The 8,047-nt window shown below is 37.4% G+C and overlaps 1 pseudogene; it reads right to left on the bottom strand.

The window, feature by feature from the left end:
* Window positions 1-3,192: 3,192 nt before the first annotated feature.
* LOC100433841 (E3 ubiquitin-protein ligase RLIM-like) lies at window positions 3,193-5,317 on the bottom strand (annotated as a pseudogene).
* Between the last annotated feature and the right edge of the window lie 2,730 nt (window positions 5,318-8,047).

Here is an 8,047-nt window from a genome sequence, read left to right as displayed (position 1 = left end):
GTGGTAAAGGAGACTAAGTGCAAACATGGTTACAATTATCTGTCCTTTCCCATATCTATACCCATTTCAATATGACTACAGCTCCTCTCACGAACAGATGGAATCTACTTCCTTACTCTTTGAATCTGGGTTTGCCTACCAATTGCACTGACTGACAGAATGAGGCAGAAGTAACGGACTGCCAATCTTGAGCCTAGACTCAAGAGTCTTTGAACCCCTTTTTCACTATCTTGGAACCCTGGAAAGCTGCCAGATGAACAAGTCCAGCTAACATGTTGGAGGATAAGAGACCATATGGCAGAGAGCCACATGGTTGTTCTAGCCAATTCCATCCTAGAGCAGTGAAGAACCTGCAATCCCCAAACATGTGAGAGAACCTTGCCTATAGCAGCAGAGATGCCTAACTGACCCACAGCTAATATCAGATAGATGAGTGAGCCCTAAGGAAATGAATAGTATCCAGCTAACCCATCAACTTGTGAGCAATAATAGATGCTCATTGCTTTATGCCACTAAATTTTGGGGGAAGTTTGTTACGTAGCAATAGCTAACTGATACAAGTGTCTAGGGATCTCTATCTTATAAGTAATGAAAGAGTTATTAGTAGGTATTGTGACCCAACAAAGAAGGTACATTAGGAAGTTTCCTATCAACATTATAGTAGTGGAGATTAGTGATAATTTTAGTCTATCTAAAATTCATTTTTATTTTTATAAAAACAATAAATGCGTAGTTTAAAAGGTTAAACAGTACTATGAGGCTTATCAAGGAAAAATGTAGTCCCAAGCTATACCCTTACTCATGTCTCAGTATTGTTTCTTAGCTTTCTCTTCTGAAATCTATCTTCATATTTGTAACTATTATGTCTACACTCATCTTTATATTTACCTATTTTAGATATAATCTCTTGCCATCGTGTTATTGCAGATGAGAATTTTTCTGTTCTCCCTACTTCTCTTCCATACCTTACACCCTTTTATTCCAATTTATCCATGTAATAATTGATATTATCAATTTAATAGCACCATGTTTGTTAAATAAATATTTTATATTTGTATTATAATGTCTATGTAAATATTCTTCACTATTAGGCAGGTAGAGTACTAAAATAGTTTCTTTTTATACAAATTTTGTTTTTCTTTATTATTACTTCATTCTTTTATTTGCTTAGTTTTCCATGTACCAGTATAAAATAGATGCATAATTTTCTCCAAATATAATGATAGATATGAAAAAAAACCCTCATTTTCATTCTGTTTTTCACATAGCCAGATGCATTAGTTTGTTTGTTTGTTTACACAGGTCTCCATCCAGGAGTTCTTTTGTTTTAATCTTGACTGGTTTTCTTTAATCTTATTTTTTTTAAAAAAAGGTAAAATGTGTTACATTAGTGCCATAACAGTGAAATCTGCTTATATTTAAAAAAAAAAATAAGTGAAGCTTTGTTTGGACAGTATTCCCTTGCAAGAGCAGTACATATCCTTAGTAAATAACTACCATATTTACAAGTTAATTTCCTTGATACTTAGGTAGGATTGAAAGCCAGGAGAAATCATGAAAGAGTGAGCTTTGAAATAAGCTTTACAGCTAAGCTGATAACAGTGGGGGTAGCCAGACAATTCCTAAAGCAGACTTGCTTATTTTGTAGAGTATTTGACTATGTCTGGGTAACTAGCTTGCTTTGATAAAGGCCAAGGACAAGTTCAATCCCTATTTTGGCCTGTTAAAGCTTTTCCCAGAAGAACAAATATCTGCTGCATAGTCATTCTAATCCCAACCCCAACTAGCCTCAAAAAAGAAATTAGGCAAGAGGACCGGGGTTATCATGAAATTACTCTTACTACTAACAAACCAACATAAAGTGCATGTCCATAGATAGTGAGTCAGCAGGTCTCATTTTCATATATAGGCAGCACAATTAAAATTTGAATTTCAAATAACCCAACACGACTCACTTTCAACAAAGGATAAAAATCCCTTAATCTTCAACTGGTCTTTAAATTCGAGATGTTAGGTCTGTGTTAGAGATAGCAACGAAATATTATCAAGTGTGCACTGGTACCTTAAATGTCAAATCTCAAAAACAACACAAATTCGAGACTTTCCTATTAACACACACATGTGTACCAACTGCAATTCATATGCTAAAAGTGGTTTTATGGTCTCTTTCATCCATCTTTTCATTTTTGAGGAGCAGACTTGTAAAACCATCAATTTAACTTGTGCTAGGTGGTAGTGGTTTGTTTTTCTTAAACCAAAACTCTGCCAAACTTGCCGATCTTCGCTTCATCTACTCAGGTAGAAAACCAGGTCAAGCTGCTGCTGTGGCTGCTCTCACCATATGAAACCAGTTTGTGTCTGCATTATTACTGTCTTCAGGAAAACTTTAAATTCTTCAGAGCAGTTTTCTTTACTCCTCACATCTTTCACTTCCTGCCTAAATCCAAGTTAAATCATACAGTTTCCACTGGTCTTCAACAGTTTGATTCTGCACTGTCCTTTCCTTTGCATGTCACAGTAGCTGTTCATATACATTAAATATTATAGATATGTTCTACTCTTGACATCTACAAACTTACAAAAGCAGCTTTGTACTTTGTTTGGTGTGTTTGTTACTGTGTTGGCTCACAAAAAGCAGTTTTCTCAGTTCTAAGCATGGTACTTTACAAGTTTTAATGCATTCATACAACAATGCATTGGAAAAGTACTGAGCCTCTACAAAATAGCTTTACATTTTTAAACAAATGAATGTGATTTTTTTCACTTACACAAGCATAGGCTTTTTAATATTTCCACAAGATAAATACCTCAACTAAACTATAAGCTCACTCTACAGTGTGCCACAGTGATGGGCTTAGGAGACAGTTATATACTTAGAAGATCCTAACCTTAGTGTTATTTACAATGACATGTCCAGTATTACCAAGTCTGAAAGGTGAACAAACAATATTCAGAATGTGGCTGAATTTGTGTCAACTAATAACTGGGAATGGTATAGCTTTAATCACTTATGAAACACATACTGTAACTTAGTCTAAACTGGTAATTTCCTTCGCCCCTCTCTCTTATGGTGTGGGAAAATTTAAAGATCAACATGAAACAGGAGCCATTGCTAAGGAAGATCTCTTAAGATAGCAAAGGAAAAATTGACAAGTGTATATGATAAACTGTCAGTAACAGTGATGCTACCAATTTAACTGGTACGGAAATCAGATTTTTAGGTCCTAAAACATGGCTTTTAAAATATTTCCTTTTATTCTGGAACAAAAACTGGAGAAAGGACAATGATTCCCTCAGAAAGCAATGACTCAATTCAGGTTGTTACTTTACATTTAAGTGCCACTCAAAAAGTGGACGTAAAAGCAAATGATTCCTGTTTGCCCATCACTATATCAGCTACATAGCTGAGAGTTCAGATCTTAATTACACAACACTTTCTCTGTTACCAGAAGCTAAGACTGCTCTGCGACAAATAGGACAGGTAGAATTCTCAGATAACCAGCGATCGATGCAGTGGACATGGTACTCATGGGAACGAGGTAGTTTACGAAGTTTGTTGCTTTCTGTATATTCTGTAATGCAAACACTACAGGTTTTTAATGCATCATTTTCACCAAAACTTCTCATTGCCAAGTTGTCAATCTGTTCTTTAGTGAGTCCTCTAGGTTGGTCATCATCATCCTCATTTAAGAGGAAAACTGAGCCAGGCTAAGGAAGGGCAAAGAGCCACTTTCATCAAATATGACTGGGGCCCTATGTCGACCCTCTCGCCTGACACCTGATGAGCCTGATGATGAGCTTCCTTCATTACTGCCTTCAAATAAATCTGAGCTAGTTTCTGAACTTTCACCACCGGAACTGGAACTAGGACTGGAACTGGAACTGGAACCAGAACTACTACCACCACCAGAACCCCCCTTCCACTCCGTGACTCTGCCCTTTCCATATTTTGATTTGGGACTGAGCCAGTAGGCTCTGAGTTGCTATCACTGTACATAAAATAGCTTAACTCACCAAAACCTGTCATTATCCGCCTTAACACGGTCTGAGTTGCAACAGATGTAGTCTCACATAAACCAGTATTTAAGATTCTACGAATGGGAATTCTGATGGTACTGACATACGTTCTCACACCTGCCCACTCAGAACGTGAAAACGTACGCCTAAAACCTCCTCGTTCACTTTCATAGGTGACAGTGTTGTTTGGCCTCTGAGACCTAGACCGAGTTCTGCTGGCTGTGCTATCTCTCTGCCGATATTCTGCAGGACGAGCTCTTTTTACTTGAAGATCAAGGACTATGGTTGGAGGTCTCTGTGCTGATCCTGTAGATTTACCATTGGCAGCTGTGTCTGAAGAACCTGCTCCTTGAGAGGCATTTCTTGTTCCAGAAGCTGCAAAAAGACCTCTACTTAGCAACTCAGGCCCAGATATTTGCTGTCTCAATGTCACACAGGGCCGGGTTCTAGAACTTCCCTCCATCTCATTTACCAAAGGATGTTCAAAAGTCTGAGATGAGATACTATGATGAGATCTTCGTGGAATTTCACTCATTGGATGCAGAGGTGAACTACTTCTCTCAGCTCTTGCTCTGGTTCTCCCACGGTCTGGGCTCCTGCTTCTTGCCCTCCTCTGACCTCTGGTAGGTGGGACTTCTGTTAATGCTTCAGTTGAATTTCGTTCTGATCTAGATGGCCTTGAAGATGTTGATTCAGATCATGGGTTTTCCACTTGCCTTTGGCTGTTGTTTTCCACATTTTCTCCACTAGAACGTCTTGCAGATGGCTCATTTTCATTCTCTGAATTTTGGCTCCCATTATTACTGTTAACATTTATCTCTAAACTGAATCCGAAATCACCACTGTTTGGATTAGTCCGGCTCACTGCTCTCCAAGATTGGTTACCTCTTTGCCCACTTGTTGTATTTCCAGTTTGTCTGACAGAGTTAAGCCAGTCTATTATAGAGTCACCATTAGACACATCATCTGAAGAGTCTCCTCCTCTATTTTCACCTGAGTTTTGCGGTGGTGGGCCTTCTTTAATTTGCTGTAGTCTTCTCAGCAACTCTTCCTCAGTACTTTCACCTGGGGTGCCTAGCAAATTATTATCTCTCATAAGCCTATAATCTTCTTCACTCAGGTTATTTACAAATGGATAGAAAGCTTCTTCCCGATCCAATCGGTCCATCTGACTTCTGCGCTGTGCTGCAGACTGATCACCACTTCCTTTGTCGTTAGAATCTGAGTTTTCCATATTAATGAACAAGTGGAAAATTACTAGGTTTTAGGGTCAGGATCCGACTCGGTTGGTTCGGCCGCCGCCTCCGAAGCTGTTTCACGCCTCCCTGGCCGCAGCGCTCAAGCCCGTCTGCAGTAAGTAGCTGGTTGAGACGCGCCTCTAGCCCAGCGCCTGCTCAGAGATGTTGCTCAGGCAGCCATTATCTTCCCCGTTGTTACCAAGCAGCGACAGGAAAACTCTTGACTGGTTTTCTGTAGGCATTTCCCATGAATAGGCGTTTTCTATGTCTCTGAGTATTTTCTCTAGGATTTCCTGTGCTGGAACCATTCTCACACCTTCCTCTGTCTTGGTGTAACCCCTTATTATGATGAAGAATATCCTCCAGTATTATGTGGCTAAAACACCTTTATTCTATAGTATCTACTTCAAGCTTCATAGTCATGAATAGAAGATAACTTTCCCTCAGAATTTCTAATGCATTGCTTCACTGTTTTCTGCCTTTTAAAGTTTTGTGCCTTTCTTATTCACAGTCTTTGGTTGTTGCCTGTTTTGGTTGTTGCTATTGTTCATTTGTTTAATTTATTTTTGAAATTTAAGCATTGAAAATTTCACTATGTTCCTTCATGAATCCTTTTTCCCATTTTCATTCAAAATTGTAGGTAACACAATAGACTCTTTCATTCTGGAAATTTGTGTCTGTCTATGGACTAAAAATAAAAATTTGACCTGGTGCAGTGGCTCACATCTGTAATCCTGGCACTTCAAGAGGCTGAGGCAGGAGGATTGCTTGAGCCCAGGAGTTCAAGACCAGCCTGGGCAACATAATGAGACTCTGTCTCTATGAAAAATAGAAAGGAACATAGCTGGGTATGGTGGCATGCACCTGTAGTCCTCGTTACTTAGAGGCTGAGACAGGAAGATCACTTAAGCCCAGGAGTTCGAGGCTGCAGTGAGTTGTGATTGTACCACTGCACTCTAGCTTGGGTGACAGAATGAGGCCATGTGTCTAAAAAAAATAAATAAATAAAAATTCTACATTGTCATTTTCTCTTTCTAAAATTCCTATTAGTCTTACGTTGGAACTCCCAGGTGATTCTTTAATTTTTTTAAAACTTTTTCTTTTCTGTTTTCTATCTCAGCTTTTTAAAATCCTGCTTTCTAGAAAATATCCTCAACTTTACATTCCAATACTTTATTGAGTTTTCCTTTTTGTTCAAACTTTATTTTTCCTAAAAATTCTCTTATGTACTCTGATTTATCCTTGTTTTCTTCTTTTTTTATTTAGCAAGTGATTTTTTGTTCTTTAGCCACAGTTCTCCCACATTTTTGCATTATCACATTTTTTTCATATTTTTAAACATTAGATACATAATTTGTTAGAAATTTAAAAGGAAATCACATTCTTTTTGCTAAATAATGTCACATATTTAACTTAAAGATTATTAACTTTTTGAATATCAAAAATTGAAGATGCTGGGAATCACATTTATTTGTAGGTCCCAAAATAGCCCTGAGGTCTGAATAGGAAAATATCTTTTATAATCTGTAACAAAACACTTACCTTAAAATTAAACACTATAAAATTTACACAATTGTATCTGTACTCAGTATCTTTACAATATCCAGAAACCTACTGTAGTTTTAGAAATAACAATGCAAATAGGTTTACATTCAGAAAAGAGAGCTTATACTAAGAGAATATAACTTGAAACCAGATATCCTATACAGGAATCTGTTCAATCTTTAGACAGTCATAAAGTCATCTTTGTTAAAAGCACAGGTCCTTGGATATCCCCAAATGCCAGGCAGAACGAAGATAATTCCAGTACATTGGCTTTTACTGTTCATCTGAATGGGGTATGATTTTCAAATTATTGTTCCATGGATATAATATCTTCACTTATCTCTCTCTGAAGATATTAATTATAGTTTCTTTACTCTGCATCTATTTTTTCAAGTTTTTTCCTTGTTTTGATTTTGATCTTTATTTTTCATGTTGAGGCTCATCTGATGATTTTCGATTGTCCATTCATATTTCAGAATGAGATCCAGAAAGCTGGTTGCATATTCTTTGTGTCTGTGCAAGACTTGTTAACTTGTGGGCCTTATAGCAGGGTAATCAGAAAGTGACTAACTTTTTGGTTCAGGAACCCTAAAACATTGGTATCTGCGGGACTTTTCTCTGTAATTTCCAGTCTTTTCAGAGAAGAATCCTTAAATCTGCTGCAAAAAGCAGATACAATTGTCTAGAGTATTCTGGGAGCACAGTAGAGGAAAGCGCTGCAGAGTTCCATTTATTGAATAGTCAGATTTTTGCTTAATTACTCATTTTACATTCTAACACTGCCCTTGTTGTCTCAGTATGCAGAACACCCCTATCGATTTCTGTAGAAAATAAGTCTTCATTTTCTGCAATTTAGAAGAGAATCACTCATTTGACTGCACATAATAATAATTATTATTATTATGTTGCCTAGGCTGGACTTGAACTCATGGGTTCAAGCAATCCTCCTGCCTGAGCCTCCACGTAATCATTATTTTAAGTAAGTATGCAACCATAATATTAATAAGTATATGAATAGCTATCTTTGGCCTAGGGATCCTGTTTTCAACCTGTGCCATCAATAGGCCAGTTTAATTATTATATCACGTTGCTGAAACAAAAATTAATTTCCAAAATGGAAATTTGGTGAGTAACAGAGTTTAAACTGAAGGTTTTGAGGTTTGACAAGTAAGATGATTCACATCACAGATGCCTCACACATTTTGCCATTACACATATCAGTTTCTACAAATTTCCTCCTGTACAGA

This window comes from Pongo abelii, chromosome 16 (genome assembly GCF_028885655.2).
Source record: "Pongo abelii isolate AG06213 chromosome 16, NHGRI_mPonAbe1-v2.0_pri, whole genome shotgun sequence".
Lineage (NCBI taxonomy): Eukaryota > Metazoa > Chordata > Mammalia > Primates > Hominidae > Pongo > Pongo abelii.
This window is presented reverse-complemented; position numbering and strand designations above follow the sequence as displayed.